The sequence below is a fragment of the Onychostoma macrolepis genome, chromosome 18 (assembly GCF_012432095.1).
Source record: "Onychostoma macrolepis isolate SWU-2019 chromosome 18, ASM1243209v1, whole genome shotgun sequence".
Lineage (NCBI taxonomy): Eukaryota > Metazoa > Chordata > Actinopteri > Cypriniformes > Cyprinidae > Onychostoma > Onychostoma macrolepis.
In genome coordinates, this window is record NC_081172.1 from 16,061,888 (window position 1) to 16,080,547 (window position 18,660).

The following is an 18,660-nucleotide window of genomic DNA, read 5'->3' on the forward strand; positions in this document are numbered from 1 at the left end:
GCTCTGTCATTGAACATGCTATCTGTCTGTCAAAGGTTCCCATGGTAACTTGGTAAGTAAGCTTGTCAGAAGAGGTACGTGGCGTTCACGAGTCCACCGTTAAATGAGTGTCACTGTCATTCACGCTTCTTCAATGCTCCACAGAAAGCGAACGACACAACTATCACAGCAGCTGTTATCACTCAATCTCGGCTGTGTTGCTTGTAAGGTGGGTCATGACTCATGACGCTACATTCCAGAATGTTGAAACTAAATGTTTGGTTTAGCAAAAAAAAAAGAAGAATATAGATCAGTGGTAGGAACATAATGTAGGCTACCTCAATTTTTTTTTTCTAGCAATTTAGGGCCCAAATAAGACAATTTCACATAGGCTATTTCTTCTAAATAAGTCTTTGTATCAAGTAAATGGTGCATTGGTGCTGTTTCCGTCCCTGTTTTCAATATTTTCCTCGCATATTTTGATAATTCACTCACTGCCTCTCCTCCCAGTCTATTAAATGTTTGTATCCCTCAGAATTTAGGATTAAAAGAGCATAATGTTAAATGACTTGAAATGTAAACATTTGAAGTAAGGAATGAAGTCCACCAAGGTTTTTTTTTAAGTTGTGTATTTGTATGTGAAGTAGGCTACAGCTAGATTAGACAACTGACTACAGCTCTGGGTGTTAAAAAACTGAAACGCAGCTCAATATTACACTCAATTCTAGACCAAATCAACATAAGTTAAATGTGGCTTTTACAGTGATACATTGTAGTTTGATGCTGTATCCTTGTAGTATATATAGCCTAATAATAGAGGGGTTTGCCATAAATTATATTCTTATGATTTGCAATGTGTACATCTAGCCATTAGATGGCACTTAAAGTCTACCAATGAAATACTGCAGTCCCCTTTTAAACATGAGCAGATACAGTATCAAGTGCTTGCCAATGTTTATGTAACAAAGCAAAGGCATGTACAAGTTTACATTCTTTCTTTTTAAGGTAATCACTTAATTTTGATATCTTTATATCTGTGTGCATACTCAAAATAGCATTGGATATTCCGTCGTAGGAACGACAACTTCCACTATTTCTCTAAGGTTGAGTTTGCTTACAGTCTAATGTTGTTTTCCATTGGTTGCTGTTTGTTTTGTTGTTATTGCTTCCCCCCTCCCTTACACCTCTGTTTTGTTTGACTTTGCTGATTGTTTGGCAGTTGTTCTTATTTTTTGTCTTAAACTCTGTTTGACTAGTAGTTTTGTGTTTGCCTGTTTTTTTGCAAAAAGTAATTTAAGAATTTCTAACTTTCCAGCAGCTAAAGAAGAAGAAGACCTGGTAGGTTAGTTGAAAAAGCAGGCTTTTTTTTTTTTTTTTTTTTGCATATTTAGGGTAATATTGTTCATTTATTTATAATGCGTTTGACTTTTGCTGATCTTTTTGTTGTTATTTAATTAATTTATTTATTTTAAATGTGCTACTTCCAATGTAATATAGTCAGGAAAATCAGCTTTATTAAGTGCATTTAGAAAAGTCCGATTATTTTCAAAAGATTATGTCAGGTCCTGCTTCTGTATCACAGTGTCACCATCCTTATTTGTTCCCACCTTGACTAACCCTGAGCATATGTTGTTCTCATAACCTCCTGAAAACAGCTGCTGTTTAAAGAATCTTATCTACAGATAAAGTCAATAGAGCCATCTGGTGGTTTTTCGTAGATTTAATCTACAAAACAACAAAGACATTTGAGCAATATAATTAAACTGGCTGTTTGTGTGTTTGGAAATACATGAATAAAATAAATACTAGAATATAAAGTCCACTAGTGAAAATCCTTCTGTTTTGCATATTTCTAATTTTATATATATATATATATATATATATATATATATATATATATATATATATATATAATAATAATAAAAATAATATACATTTTATTCTTATTGCAATTCTTCTGTTATATTATAAATGTATATAATATAAAAATAAATAGTATCTAATACAAATATATGTAATATACAGGTGCATCTCAATTAATTAGAATGTTGTGGAAAAGTTCATTTATTTCAGTAATTCAACTCAAATTGTGAAACTCGTGTATTAAATAAATTCAATGCACACAGACTGAAGTAGTTTAAGTCTTTGGTTCTTTTAATTGTGATGATTTTGGCTCACATTTAACAAAATCCCAACAATTCACTATCTCAACAAATTAGAATATGGTGACATGCCAATCAGCTAATCAACTCAAAACACCTGCAAAGGTTTCCTGAGCCTTCAAAATGGTCTCTCAGTTTGGTTCACTAGGCTACACAATCATGGGGAAGACTGCTGATCTGACAGTTGTCCAGAAGATAATCATTGACACCCTTCACAAGGAGGGTAAGCCACAAACATTCATTGCCAAAGAAGCTGGCTGTTCACAGAGTGCTGTATCCAAGCATGTTAACAGAAAGTTGAGTGGAAGGAAAAAGTGTGGAAGAAAAGGATGCACAACCAACCGAGAGAACCGCAGCCTTATGAGGATTGTCAAGCAAAATCGATTCAAGAATTTGGGTGAACTTCACAAGGAATGGACTGAGGCTGGGGTCAAGGCATCAAGAGCCACCACACACAGACGTGTCAAGGAATTTGGCTACAGTTGTCGTATTCCTCTTGTTAAGCCACTCCTGAACCACAGACAACATCAGAGGCGTCTTACCTGGGCTAAGGAGAAGAAGAACTGGACTGTTGCCCAGTGGTCCAAAGTCCTCTTTTCAGATGAGAGCAAGTTTTGCATTTCATTTGGAAACCAAGGTCCTAGAGTCTGGAGGAAGGGTGGAGAAGCTCATAGCCCAAGTTGCTTGAAGTCCAGTGTTAAGTTTCCACAGTCTGTGATAATTTGGGGTGCAATGTCATCTGCTGGTGTTGGTCCATTGTGTTTTTTTGAAAACCAAAGTCACTGCACCCGTTTACCAAGAAATTTTGGAGTACTTCTTGCTTCCTTCTGCTGACCAGCTTTTTAAAGATGCTGATTTCATTTTCCAGCAGGATTTGGCACCTGCCCACACTGCCAAAAGCACCAAAAGTTGGTTAAATGACCATGGTGTCGGTGTGCTTGACTGGCCAGCAAACTCACCAGACCTGAACCTCATAGAGAATCTATGGAGTATTGTCAAAAGGAAAATGAGAAACAAGAGACCAAAAAATGCAGATGAGCTGAAGGCCACTGTCAAAGAAACCTGGGCTTCCATACCACCTCAGCAGTGCCACAAACTGATCACCTCCATGCCACGCCGAATTGAGGCAGTAATTAAAGCAAAAGGAGCCCCTACCAAGTATTGAGTACATATGAACATACTTTCCAGAAGGCCAACAATTCACTAAAAATGTTTTTTTTTTTTATCGGTCTTATGAAGTATTCTAATTTGTAGAGATAGTGAATTGGTGGGTTTTTGTTAAATGTGAGCCAAAATCATCACAATTAAAAGAACCAAAGACTTAAACTACTTCATTCTGTGTGCATTGAATTTATTTAATACACGATTTTCAAAATTTGAGTTGAATTACTGAAATAAATTAACTTTTCCACGACATTCTAATTTATTGAGATGCACCTGTGTATATATACAGTGGGGCAAAAAAGTATTTAGTCAGCCACCAATTGTGAGTTGCATCTTTGGATGTAACTCAGCATTCTTTCTCCTCCAAACACGACAAGTTGAGTTTTTACCAAGAATTCTATTTTGGTTTCATCTGACCATATGACATTCTCCCAATCCTCTTCTGGATCATCCAAATGCTCTCTAGCAAACTTCAGATGGGCCCAGACATGTACTGGCTTAAGCAGGGGCACACGTCTGGCACTGCAGGATTTGAGGCCTTTGTTACTTTGGTCCCAGCTCTCTGCAGGTTATTCACTAGGTCCCCCCCGTGTGGTTCTGGGATTTTTGATCACAGTTCTTGTGATCATTTTGACCCCACGGGGTGAGATCTTGCGTGGAGCCCCAGATCGAGGGAGATTATCAGTGGTCTTGTATGTCTTTCATTTTCTAATAATTGCTCCCACAGTTGATTTCTTCACACCAAGCTGCTTACCTATTGCAGATTCAGTCTTCCCAGCCTGGTGCAGGTCTACAATTTTGTTTCTGGTGTCCTTTGACAGCTCTTTGGTCTTGGCCATGGTGGAGTTTGGAGTTGGACTGTTTGAGGTTGTGGACAGGTATCTTTTATACTGATAACAAGTTCAAACAGATGCCATTAATACAGGTAACGAGTGGAGGACAGAGGAGCCTCTTAAAGAAGAAGTTACAGGTCTGTGAGAGCCAGAAATCTTGCTTGTTTGTAGGTGACCAAATACTTATTTTACCGAGGAATTTACCAATTAATTCTTTAAAAATCCTACAATGTGATTTTCTGGATTTTTTTTTTTCTCATTTTGTCTCTCATAGTTGAGGTATACCTATGATGAAAATTACAGGCCTCTCTCATCTTTTTAAGTGGGAGAACTTGCACAACCGGTGGCTGACTAAATACTTATGTGTGTGTGTGTGTGTGTGTATATATATATATATATATATATATACACATACAGTATATACATACACACAGAGCTGGGTAGATTACTTACACATTGTAATCCATTACGGATTCCAGATTACATGAATAAAAATTGTAGTCAGTAAAGTAATCCATTACATTGCACATTGTAGGTAATATAATCAGATTACTTTTAGATTACTTTTGATTTAACTCATTTATCACATTGATTTAAATAGCATTATCTTGTACCATAATGATGTAAAAAATGCAAAGAGTAGAAAACTTGTTCCATTCATTGTAATTTACAACATGAAGTGCATGACACATTATATTACATCAAGGTTTCCCAAACTAGGGTTCGTAAAGGAACTGCAGGGGGGTTGTGAAAAGCTGACAATTAATTAAATCATAAAAAATTAAAATGAAAATTAATCATTTTAAAACAAACTACATTTCAAGGAAAGTCTCTTCACTTGGCAGCCATATTTGCAATGCCTCCGGGCAGCTCATACAAGACCAATTTTAATGAATGGGGGAATCCTGAAATCTCAAAAACTGTTCGCTGAACTCACAATTAAATTACATATGTCAAATCAGCATCAAAAATCTGAAATTAATTGCCCCATGAATATTGTTTCTTATGCTCAAATAGCGTTTAAAAAGCTTATTTTTAGGCTAGACCAGGCAATGCACATGCAGAGTAATAACATGCTTATACTGCACATGTGCATTGGCTGGTCTAGTCAGGTTTCTATGGGAAATTTGGCTCTTTCATTTAGAAGGTGGGACTATTCCTCCATATTGCGTGTTGCAGTTTCTCCCATTCATAAGTATAGGAGTGAATCGTCATTGTATTTCTATAGTCTTTCTTTTAAATAAAACACTTACTAAAAAAGATGAAATATTTTTATTTACCTGCATGCCATGTGATCATTAATCAACATCAAAGAAACCGTGAACATGCAAATGTGATACTTAATTATTGAAATATTTATTTTAAAATCTCAGGGGTACTTAAAGCAAATATATTTGGTGAATTAGGTTTAGATGACTTAAAGTTTTGTAATGCCCGCATTACATATAACTAAGAAATAATGTGAATATGTATATTTTAATTAGTTAGCCTATAATTAATAATACATGGTTAAAAAACCTACAGAGTAATAATTCAATTAAAACGGAATGTGTTCATCAGTAGTTGATGCAATGTTGAAACGCTTCTTAAACCTGAAATGATTTTTGTAAATCCAGCGGTCAGATGCTGTATTGCCACCTGACTAATGACTGATCTTTGTGTGAATGTCCACAAAAATGGACTAAATATACATATATAATATGTATATAATCGGTAGGCTATTTTAGAAAGGAAAATGTAATAGATGAAAAAGAGAAATTAGGGAGAATCAATGAATTATGAATAATTTATTGCTATTGTGTGAATAATATGTAATCATGTAATCCATAAAAAAGTAACTGTAGTCTGGTTACGAGTATTTTAAAATGTAATTTACTCTAATTACAAGTACGTAATTTTTGGAATCTGATTACGTAATCCAGATTACATGTAATCAGTTACTACCCAGCTCTGTATATGCATATATGTGTGTGTGTGTGTGTATATATATATATATATATATATACATACACACACACAGTACTTTTCAAAAGTTTGTGTTGAGGTCATTTTTAATTAATTAATGGCTGCTTTTAAATTAATACCTTTTTTGGCATGTATACAGTGAAGAAAGTTACATTGTTATAAAAAATGAATGCTGTTCTTTCTATTCATCAACAAATATTGAAAAAATGTATTATGGTTTGCACAAAACATTAAGCAGCACAACCTTTTTTAAAACTGATGATAAAAAGAAATGTTGAGCAGAAAATCTGCATTTTCAAAATGATTTATGTGACACTGAAGACTGGAGTAATGGCTGCTAAAAATTTAGCTTTGCCATCACAGCTATGAAGTGCATTTTAAAATATATTAAAAATAGAAAACAATCATTTTAAATTGTAATAATTTTTTACATTGTTACTATTTTGTTCAGATAAACTGATCATTAATAAATATGATCAAAAAAATGTATTGGTGAGCTGAGAAATACAAATTTCAAAAAGTATAACAATTTTGTTATTTTTTAGTATAACAATTTTGAGTGAAAAGCTAAATGCAGAATCTGAAATATTTTCCTATCATAATAAATGTTCAAAATCCTAAAACTTTGTTTACTTCCAGTTTTAAATTAGATTATGCTTTACAGGTTTTTTGTGTGGCCTCATATTTTTGAGCCCTATCGTATTTATTGTTCAGTAGTGACAATTCAGCAATTCAGATATATACAGTATTATGAATGAATAGAATAAGGGCTGTAAAACATTTTGAACCAAAGAGCAAAAATAGTGGGAGTTTGGTGGGAAGTTCTAAGTTTCTCTACTGACACACTTTACTAATACACCGAAGATCAAAAAGTGTGGCGTATCCCTGCAGTACCGCTCCAGTGCTTCAAGGTGCAGGAATCAACCTATATTTCCATAACTAGACGCCCGCTGTGATGTTGCATGGCTGTAGCAATTTACCACTAAACACCCCACACAGATGCTAAAGTTGCTGTCTGTGCAGGCGTATAAATAAGGCATAAGCCTTTGTGATTGGAATGAATATATACATGTGGGTCTGAGGAGTCACAGAAGTACCTCTGTGTGAAGTGCTGACAAGGCTGTGGGGCCAAACGGCCGGCAAGAACTCCACAATGCAGATGGATAGAGGAGGAGTTCTGCTTCAGCTCGGCTATGATTTATAGGCCCTGAGAGGAGACTGTGCATCTTTATGTGTGTGTGTGTGTGTGTGTGTGTGTGTTTGTGTGTATCCTGTGTTGTTATGAGCAAGATTTATGAATTCTGACTTGATTTCCATGTAGTGTTGATGTGACAAACGTTGCTTTTCCCTACAGGCTTCTCTAAGAGATATAGAAGGGGTGTATAAGGTAGTCTGCTAGCTAAAAGTTTGTTATAGTTATGATTTAAAAAAAACAAAAACGTTTGGAATGAAGTCTCTTATGCTCAAGGCTAAATTAATTAAAATACATTACAAAAATATACAGTAAAAACAGTACTGTTGTAAAGTATTCCTAACCCTAACCCATTCTAAAATGTGCAAATCTGTAATCTCAATTAGGACATGCACAACAGGAAAATAAAAATTTGATTTTACATTTTCAAATCAAATAATAATAAAATAGTAGAATGGTGACTATATTGAAATAACATGAGTTTAAATATAAATATATATATATATGATCAATGCATTGATTCATCGATGTATTGTTACACCCATTATGTATTTATATTTGTATGTTTTTGAAGGAGGAGAGAGATTTATTTTTCAGTACTGTTTGATTTATGAATGCTGGTCTGTATAGTGTTGTTTAATGCCTGTGTTATATTAGTACAGGCGTCGGAAGTCTATTATTGTTTTATGCATGTTTACAGAATTAAGGATGCTCATTTTCAGCATCTAGATTTCACCACTGCAGAGCTCTTCCTGCTAAATGGTGTCTCTGTCTTTAATGGACTTATTCTGTGTGCCAACAGGTCTGTTTTCCCATCATGCATTTGCCGTTCTGTTTGGTGTTCCTTTAAAGTAAACCACTTCTGCTTTCCCAAGCAATACCTCAAACAAGTCAAACTCGATATACAAAGAGCCACAGTGGATGCTGCTGCTTCAGTTTGTGCCAACCCATGATTGACTATTTGAGGTAATTGATTGTAGGCTACTGTGTATCCTCTCTCATCTGGACTGCTTGATCAGCATGAGGTAGAAAAATCTGTCAATAAATAGTAAACATACCATGGAAATGGGCAGCCTGAAATGCTTTTCTAGCATTTACACAACATAAAAGTAACATTACAGCTTGCATTAGTTCAAAAAGACACAAATACACAAGTGAACTGAATGTGTTAGAACGTCTAAGTTCTGTTGAGAATGTGCGTAAAAAAAGCACTAAAATATGGACAATGACGAGCTATAGCATTAAGATTTTACAAAATTTCACATGTTCTTGTTAAATGTTATTAAAAGTTTGGGGTCTTTTTTTTAATACTTTAGTGCAATTGATCACAAGTGACAATTATTATTATAAATTTATAATGTTACAAAAGATTTTAATTTTAAATAAATGTTGTTCTTTTAAACTTTCTATTCATCTAACTGAAATCTGAATAATCATGTGACACTGAAGTCTGTAATGGCTGTTGAAAATTGAGCTTCGCCATCACAGGAATAAATTATTTTAAAATATATTCAAATAGAGAAGAGTTGTTTTGATTTGTAATAAGTAGGGCTGTCAATTGAATTAACATTTTTAATCTAATTACTTACACAATGAGGAGATTAATTGAGATTAATCTAATTAATCACAAATTAATATCACAGCAAATCTGGCTCAGAATTTAGCCCCACAAAATAGTTTTAAGTCATTATTGTGTTAAATGAGAAAAGCATCAAACAGACTTTACAAAATTAGCTTTAGAAAGAAATGTTTCGTTTTAAATTTTTTTGGTGAACTATGCCTTTAAATTTTTTTTTTTTTTAAATATAGACTTATATTTTCATATTTTTTACTAATATGGAAATGTTGAATTCTTTTTTTAATGAAATGATACTCTAAATAAGAAAATTAAACATCCAGCAGGTGGCAGTCAATGTCTTGATGAGTGAGTCATTGAGTCATTCATTCATTCAATTCTTTCAAACAGCTGATTCATTCAGGAATGAAGTAAATGGCTCTATAGGCCATTGAGTCATTGGTTCACCTGGTTCATTTTATATAAATGTTTTATATAATTGCATTAAGGTGTGCTTTGATCAGTTAATTCATTCACTGGGAATTGAACTCATGATCTTGTGTTTGATTTGCAATGATAAAAGGCCTTATCATGTTGAATGAACTGGAAAACCTCAATATGGAAAAAACCTACAAAAGTACATTTAGATGTACTTGATTTTTTATTTTTTTTTAATTCAACCTTTTAAATTAAGCTTTACTCTTCATGAACTTGACATAATTGGATGAAGGAAAAGAATTCAAGTCTCACTCACATGTCATTGCCTCCAAGTTACCTTAGAATTCACCATCTGGAGCCAAGAGGGGTGTCTCTACAGCTTCAATGAGAATATCAAAGACTCTCCCAAAAGCTCTGGTGTCTCACAATAAAACAGAGAAGCTTTTGAAGTGTGACTGTTCAAATATGGCACTTGGCTTTCAAATAAAATTCAAGTGACTTGGAATGCTGCTCTCTAGGAAAGGACCGCAGTGCATTTCAAATATACGCCTTGACACTCCGCTGAAGAGTGATTTCACTTGGAAATTGGTAGGAAAATAGTCGGACCCTTTTGACAAATGGCAGTTGGCTTTGTCAGACAAGAGACAAGTGTAATTTTGCCTTTCTGCTCATGCTGCAACGTTGTATTGTGTTTGTATGAGTATTTCAGCACCATTTAACACCAATAAAGCAATTGCTTTTGTTTCTGATGAGAAATCTCATAGCATTATCTTGGTGTATACATTGTCTGGTTCTTTCGACAAATTGCCCAGTGTTTTATGCTTTCGATCACCCCTCATCTTGATGCGTGGCTCTCTGTTAACTTAATGGGCTGGTGCTCTTCTGCCCTAGAGCACTGACTGTAACGTTTGACTCATGGTACATTAGACCTGCAGTGTTAGCAGTGGGAGGAGAAAGAGTGAGACGGAGGGAGCATGTGCATTGTTAAGTCCTCTCAAAATGGGTCAGGCCTCTTAAACAGTCTGGCTGTGCTTTATTCCATGTTAGTTATTTGATAGCTGCTAGATTTCAGACCTGCGGTGTCACGGTGTGAATCTTGATTATTCCGGACAATAAAACAATTTCAAACCGTTTGCCAAGGTAAAGGGCGGCGGACATGGCCACATACATACACAAACACACACCTGTGTTCTATTCATTATTGTTCCTCCCAAATGCTGGAAGCATATGCAGGATCAGCAGTAGTGGTCACAACTCCGCTCATTATTATTCCATACAAAAACAACACCGACCTCACATTGTTCCCTTCATACACAGCCAGTCAGCTTATAAAATAGGGTCAGGCTTCGTAAATGGAAGGCCATGTTCTAGATTTTCTCCTGCACTGCCAGTATTGCCCCAGTGCAATTTGCTTTTGCACTTTTCTGCCTATCCAATTGACCGTTTGCACAGGCTTTGAGTTGCAACATCTAATAAAACACCAGAGTGATTCTAGCATATGGGGAATGTAGCTTGGCAGGCAGATAATTATATTAAATTATTAAGGAATAGTTCACCCGAAAATGAGAATTAGCTGAAAATTCACCCTCAGGGCAGTTTGTTTCTTCATTGGAACAGATATGGAAAAAATTAGCATTACATCACTTGCTCACCAATTGATCCTCTGCACTGAATGAATGCCCATTGGTGAGCAAGTGATGCAATGCTAAATTCCTCCAAATATTTTCTGATGAAGAAATCAACTCACCTACACCTGGGATGGCCTGAGCGTGTGTAAATTTTCAGCAGAGTTTCATATTTTTAAGTCAAGATACCTTCAAATATTAAAGGGGTCATCGGATGCCCATTTTCCACAAGTTGATATGATTATTTAGGGTCTTAATGAAGTCTATAACATACTTTGGTTAAAATTTCTCAATGGTAGTGCAAAACAACACCCTTTTCACGTTGTCAAAAACAGCTCTGTTCACAGCAAGCCATTTCAGTGCATGTCCCTTTAAATGCTAATGAGCTGTGCTCCCCCCGCCCCTCTTCCGTGGATGTGATGAGCAGTTCTCATGAGAACATTTAGCCGGGGAATTTGGTAACTAGCACATTATTAAGAAAGGCGACTCATAAAGATTCATAAAAAAAAAAAAAACCTTATACTCACTTCTTCTGTATGTGAATACAGGATCATGGATGATTCGCGCGAACATAGACACATTTAGGTAGATCGGGGGCGCATTCCCTTCAAAAACAAAGGTTATCCACTGTCTTCAGAGGCTTAGATGTCGGGAGTAAATGACGACTCCTATGTTCATTATTACATCCAACAACAACACACCTCAATCGCTTAGGAGACATTCTTGTCTACCCCTGCTCCGGCGTCAAAACAATGGCGGACTGTTGACAGATCACTCAGGGCAGCTCTAAGGTAAAAGTGTCAGTCAACAATCATGGGAGGGGCCTGGGTATTATGAAATCACACGTACAAGAATCTGAGAATGGCTTGATTTTAGAAAGGGGTAATGATTTATGGGGATTTAAAAAAAAACACTGGGTGGATTTTTATCACTGGTTGTGTACACACATTGCCAACACACATTTCAGTTCAAACAACATGTAAAAGTGAATTTTGCATCCGATGACCCCTTTAAAACATCTAATCAACTCCTAATATTTAAACAGTAGGGTTTATAAAATGTTTTAAAATTGGTTTAATTTTGCATTCTATTTACTAAAGTTGCTGTTTTATTCGGAGTAGGCCTATAGCTAAAATTAATTAATTTGATATGAAAACAAACAAACAAAACATTTACTAAGGCCCAATCCCATTTCTACCCCTTACCCCTTACCCCTACCCCTCCGTTTTGGGTGTTCATGTGAAGGGGTAGGGGTGTTTCGATTCTCTTTTGGTTAGAGGGATAGAGGTAGGGGGATTCAAACTAAGATTTTTCGGGACCACACTTCAAACGAAGGGGTATGAGAATTATCTCAGCATAAACTGGCTACAGCGGCAACATGGCTGGCTGAGCGAACAAAAACACCCATAAATGTAAAAAGTTTTGGCATTAATAAAGATTTTAATGAAAAGTAATCATTTGTTTTATGTTACATTCAATCATGTGTTCATATTTATGGTCATGTTATTCAAAGGAATTTTGCAACAACAACAACAAAAAAATCGCTAAAATTTGCTAACGTTTAACCATTACTGACTGCATGATAGTGCCACAACATATTTTCATGTATGATCAGGGCGATAACCACCATAGACATTGAGGGGGCTATTCACCCCAATAATTAGAAATCGCTAAACCTTTTTCTCAAATATGGCGGTAACAGTGTAGTAGCGGTGTCCCATTTCTTAGGGGATTATTTCAACCCTTACCCCTTGACACTCTGTTTCAAGGGACAAGGGGAAGGGGTATAAAATAGAATTTGGATTGGGCCTAAATGAACAGGATATTTTTTGTAAAAAAACAAAGATTTTGACTAAATTAAAGAATTATGTAAAAAATAAACACAAAATTGTGTCAAGTTTCATAAAATGAAGGCCATGTTATAGAGTCTCTCCTGCACTGCCAGTATTTCCCCAGTGCAATTTGCCTTTGCACTTTTCTGGTTGTCCAACTGACCGTTTGCACAGGCTTTGAGTTGCAACTTCTAATATAATAAAACACCAGAGTTATTCTATAGCATATGGCAAGGCACCATAATTATATTAAATTATTACAGGAATAGTTCACCCAAAAATGAAAATTTGCTCACCGCAGGCCATTTAAGATGTAGATGAGTTCATTCTTCATCAGAACAGATTTGGAGGAATTTAGCAATACTTCACTTTCTCACCAATGGGCACTTATTCACTGCAGATGATCCATTGGTGAGCAAGTGATGTAATGCTAAATTTCTCCAGATCTTTTCTGACAAAGAAACCAACTAATCTACATCTGGGATGGCCCGAGGGTGTGTAAACTTTCAGCGGATATTTATATTTTCAAAGTCAAGAGGCTTCAATGTATTTAAAAATCTTTCCAACCCCTAATATTTGAATTGTAGGGTATATAAAATGTTAAAATGTGTATATGTGAAATGGTTTAATTTAGCATTTTGTTGACTAAAGTTGCTATTTTAGTCAGAGTAGACCTAACTAAAATTAATTAATTTGACAAGAAAAAAGTATAATAAATGAACAGACAATAAAGATTTCGTAAAGAGACAAAGATTATAACTAATCAAACTAATCATATGGAAATTATGACTAAATCAAAGAATTATGTAAAAATAAACACAAAATAAGGTCAGGCTTCGTAAATGGAAGGCCATATTCTAGACTCTCTCCTGCATTGCCAGTATTGCCCCAGTGCAATTTGCTTGTGCACTTTTCTGGCTGTCCAACTGACCGTTTGCACAGGCTTTGAGTTGCAACATTTAATAAAACACCAGAGTGATTCTAGCATATGGGGAATGTAGCTTGGCAGGCACTGTAATTAATTAAGTTTTCTTTTTTTATCTACATGTAATTTTATGATGCTCTATCAGAGAACTTTGCTGAGAACGACACGGTTGGAAGAACTTTAGAGGAACTTATAAAAGAGTGATTGTAGAAAGCAAATTTGTAACAGGCCCTGTGGCCTACATTACAGAAGGTTCTTAAAAAAATTATATTCACGGCTCATATTTGTGGCTCTTGATCTTCATTCTACCTTAGTCGGTTGTTCACTTAATCATATAGTAAATTAATGTCATTTTTCACCCCGGGAAGGTTCCGTTCTCAATTAAGATAAATTACTTCCATGATGAGTCAGTTCGCATGACTGTATCAATATCTGTCTCTCACCATCTGTTTTGAAATGCACAGGGAATGGGTGCACTCTCCTGCACAGAGGGGGACGAAATTGAGAATAGTAATGACAGTGGGGCAACAGTTTATTGTTGAGGAGGTTTGCTTTGGGTAGCCTAATGATGTGTAAAAATTACATTGTGTCTTTGTGGAACTCTCAAGGGATGTAGTCTATCATAGTCAAGGTGCAGATGCCTCGCAAGTGTGATTTAGGACATTTGTGACATCGGCAACTCAGTGGATCAGTTTATCCAAAGTAGTTTTGTTCATAAAGTCTGCAGATAATCATCAGTGCACTCTAGCATACTTTTAAGAAGAGTACTTTTTGAAATTATACTTTAAAGCAATACACTTAAGTGAGAACTGAATGCAATGATTCAATGCAATGCAATTCAATAACGAAATGCCTTTAATTGAAAATTTAGTGTTTAATCTTATCATTATACATTGCTGACACTCTATCCTCCAATTTGATACTGTTAAGTGCTTTGACACAATCTGTATTGTTAAAAGCGCTATATAAATAAAGGTGACTTGACTTGAATGATTTCTGACACTTCACTGCATGTTGTTTAAAACTAAATTAATATACGTTGTAGTTTGAATATATGGGCGTTTCTTCAACTAGGGGCACTTTTGACCTTGTGAAGTTGAATAAAAAAAACTTGTTCAAAAGTCACGTAACGTAGTCTCATAAGTTTAAATAATTTGTCTAGTTTTAAAGTCTGTAAGAGGGCAAACTTAGATTACAAGAGAAATTGTAATCTAAGAAATTTTTTCCGACCTGCAATGAACAAATGTCATTTCCACCACATGATGTGCTGATTTTAGTGAAAATCTGGATTTGAGAGTACTAGTCATGCACTATTGAAATTCTTGCTGATATACCAATAAGCAGATAATTATTTTCATTCTATTTCATACTTGAAAAATAGCTAGTTGTTATTATAAACGTATACTACTTAAACTGAAAATTCTAAACAGCATTATAATATATAGTAAGATGGATGAATTTTCCTTTTGCTGTAGTATTCTGTTTGAATAAGAAAAAAATTAAGTGTGTATAAAGAAAGGAGCTCTGGAATGTTGGTTAGTTAGCCCTTGATAGAGAATAGAGCACATAGAATTTGAATAGTTTATACTATTATACTAGGGTATTATGCAAGAATGTTTGTGCTTGTGTGTGTGTGTGTGTGTGTGTGTGTGAGTGTGTGAACTGTACAGGTCAAAGTAACATTAATTAGGCTGTTGTACATTTTTTTTTTTTTTTTCAAGACATGAACTTTTATTCATTGTTATGCACGAATGCAAAACGCTGAGTTATCATTATCATTGCATGAGGGTAGTTCTGACCCAGGGCTGATGCAGGAGCTGCGCACACGACGGACCTCGCCAGACGAAAGTCACTGCGTGCTCTCTGGGTCAGACGATGGCCACATTGGTGGTCCAGGAACGCCATCTCTGGCTGAACCTGGCGGATATGCGGGAGACCGATAAATATAGTTTTCTCAACTCCCCTATCTCCCAGGCCGGCCTTTTTGGCGATGCAGTTGAGAGGTGCAATTAAACATATCCTGCCCTGGCGGCCTGCTGCTGCCTTCACCCTGCCACTGGCTGCAGCTGCTCCACCTGCTCATCACCGAAGGTGCCCCCTGCAGCTTCCTCCATCCCTTCTCAGCCTCAGCAGCAGTGTCCACTGAGGCCACTGCGGGGAGCTGGTCGCAGGTGTGTGAAGTCACCCGTCCAGGCCCTCTCCAAACCAGGCGGCAAGAGGCCCTGAAACGTGCAACCCAGAGGTGGAAGGGACAGCTCTTTGGGAGATGGTGACCGCACCACTCTCTCCCCCGGAAGAGAATCTTTTTTTTTCCTTTTCTTTTTTTCCTGCCACTGGCCTTTCAGTCAACTTTACCCAAACCATCAAAAAAAAAGAGCAGTTTCCAACATCTCTGGGTTCCAAGAGGGCATGGATGACGCTGTGTCACGCTATGGCTAGTCTCATCCCCCTCTTCTATCGCCAGCGGGCATCAGGGCCCGGTTCGAGGACACCATGCCTTCTCCCGCGCTCCCTGCCCAACCGTAGAGCCAGGTAGGTATTGCACTGCACACCCAGACCCCGCTTCGGGACGCAATGCCTTCCAAGTCGGCTCCCTGTCCTCCACCACGCTGCCCTACCGTGGGTACGTCTGTGGTTCCTCTGGTCCTGCTTGTGTGGTTTCTGGGAGCCTGGCTAGCGCTCCCCAGTCCGTCTCGCTGGCTCATTTGGACCATCAGACTCGGCTATGTGATTCAGTTCGCCCGGTTTCCCCCCAAGTTCAGGGACATCCAGTTCACCTCTGTGCGGAGCAGCAATGCTCCTGTCTTACGGGCAGAAATCGCAGCCCTGCTGGCAAAGGACACGATAGAGCCGGTCCCTCCAGCCGATATGAGGTCGGGTTTTACAGCCCATACTTCATTGTACCCAAGAAAGGCGGTGGGTTATGACCAATCTTGGACCTACGAGTTTCGAACTGGGCCCTTCACAAGCTGCCGTTCAAAATGTTGATGCAGAAACCCAAGATTGGTTTGCAGCGGTCGACCTGAAGGACGCGTACTTTCATGTCTTGATTCTCCCTCGACATAGGCCGTTTGTACATATCAGTACAAAGTCCTGCCCTTCGGGCTGTCCCTGTCTCCCTGCGTCTTTACGAAGGTGGCGGAGGCGGCCGTTGTTCCCATGAGAGAACAGTGCATTCGCATTCTCAACTATCTCGACGACTGACTCATTTTGGTTCAGGCATGGCAACACGGCACGCACCGAGTGATGATCACTCCGGCCTGTCGCCAATCTTTCAGCCCGTGGTCAGGCCCTGCATTTCTTCGGGCAGGAGTTCTAGAATGATCTCCTCGGCTGGGTCAAGTCGCGCCACATCTTGTTAAATTCTGGCTTATTCCTCTCAGGTACCTTTTTCTGAGGTAAATTCTGGGTTATTCCTCTCAGTGCGTCATCTTCCAGGAACGAACAGTAGCCGAGATGAACTAGATGAATCCTCACTCTTTGTGCATGGAGCTGATATGGGCGTTTACATGTCGCACGTCTCACATGGACTATTGTTATAACAAAAGCGAAAGTAGCTCGTGGGGGCGTGGTCACATTAAAAATAATTAGATCAGACGGAGAAACTGGACATCGCATTGGTTTCATATGGATTACTTTATCACAGAATATTTGTTTTCAACATAGCTTGAAGTGTCTACTTCAAGTATTCTATAGATATATTTCTCATATCTATGTGTCTTGTATTTGCTGAGTTTCAGTTCATTTTATTGGCGCATTTCTAAAAGCAGTTCACGGAGACAGAGAAGACTGAATGCGCACCCTGTTTATTTTCTTTATTTCACAAAAGCATAAAGTTTTGTTGTTATTGTGAGTGTGCACAAATAAAAATAGACATCTAACAGTTTCGAATGATGTATAACATTTATTTGTGTGACAGAAATTCGACAGAGTATTTTTAGTGTCTTTCGCACTGATCTTAAAAAAAGTAAGCTAGTCACGCCGGCGATACCGTCGACCCCAGGGAGTTAACCCCTGTGCTAGGTTAGGTGCCATATCTTCCACAATACGGTTCCACCTCGTTGAGCCCGTGTCTTTCCCTTGGCAGACTCCTCTCTGCCGTCCCTGCTGGTGTTGACTCCTTCCTAGCTGGGCCGAAGCCACCTCAGAGACATTCCATATATTATACTGCCCTTGACGCCAGTCCATAAGTGTAATCTCCACATGATGCCTCCCTGCGGGCAGGATGTGGATTCCGCAGCGTCCCTGGAAAGGACACGCTTTCCCAGTGTTATCCAATAGTCTTACTGTATGGGTAAAGAGGAAAAACAGTAGTAGACTCTTTCCGCGTGAGCCCTGTCCGATCTTCCACCCCAGTAGCCGCGGCGGGAATCAGGTGGCTGACTAGGGGCGCTGGAAGGGGCAGCATCCGTGGTGCCTTGGTAGGGATCTCAATTCGTCAGTCACCGACGTGACTCAGAGTGACCGAATGAAAGGGAACGTCTCAGTTATGTATGTAAATCTCGTTCCCTGAAGGAGGGAACGGAGACGTCACGTCCCGTTGTCACGGCCACTGTACCACCGCTGAGCGACCAGGTCCCCAGCTCGGCTCCTCAGCGAAAACCTGAATATGCACCTGCTGCCTACTTATATTCGTGCCGTGATGAGCAGCAGCTGGATGCAATTATCACATGCCAATATGCATTGGCTCGTTTAGTTTACACTGGAAGTAGATTGGCCTCTCGAAGCAACATCCCAATTCGTCGGTCACCGATGTGACGTCTCTGTTCCCTCCTTCAGGGAACAAGGGTTACATACGTAACCGAGACGATTTCTAGACCTGGAAAGGTCATGTAACTGAATAAAAACTCAAATTTACATTCTAGCATTTTATGTCCTTATACTGGATATATTTCATCATTATCCAGAGAATCATAAACAATTAAATACACGGGACCTTTGAATAATTTTGTGGACAATGTCTTTGGACAATTCTTTGGTGTAATATATC

The 18,660-nt window shown here is 37.8% G+C and overlaps 1 long non-coding RNA gene across 1 annotated transcript; it reads left to right on the plus strand.

Annotated features, from left to right (window-relative positions):
* The first annotated feature begins 5 nt into the window (after window positions 1–5).
* On the plus strand, window positions 6–10,002 carry LOC131524749 (uncharacterized). Its single transcript, XR_009267065.1, has 4 exons — window positions 6–52; window positions 145–208; window positions 8,098–8,261; window positions 9,622–10,002. It is a non-coding gene; the product is annotated as an uncharacterized LOC131524749 (long non-coding RNA).
* Window positions 10,003–18,660: the final 8,658 nt, after the last annotated feature.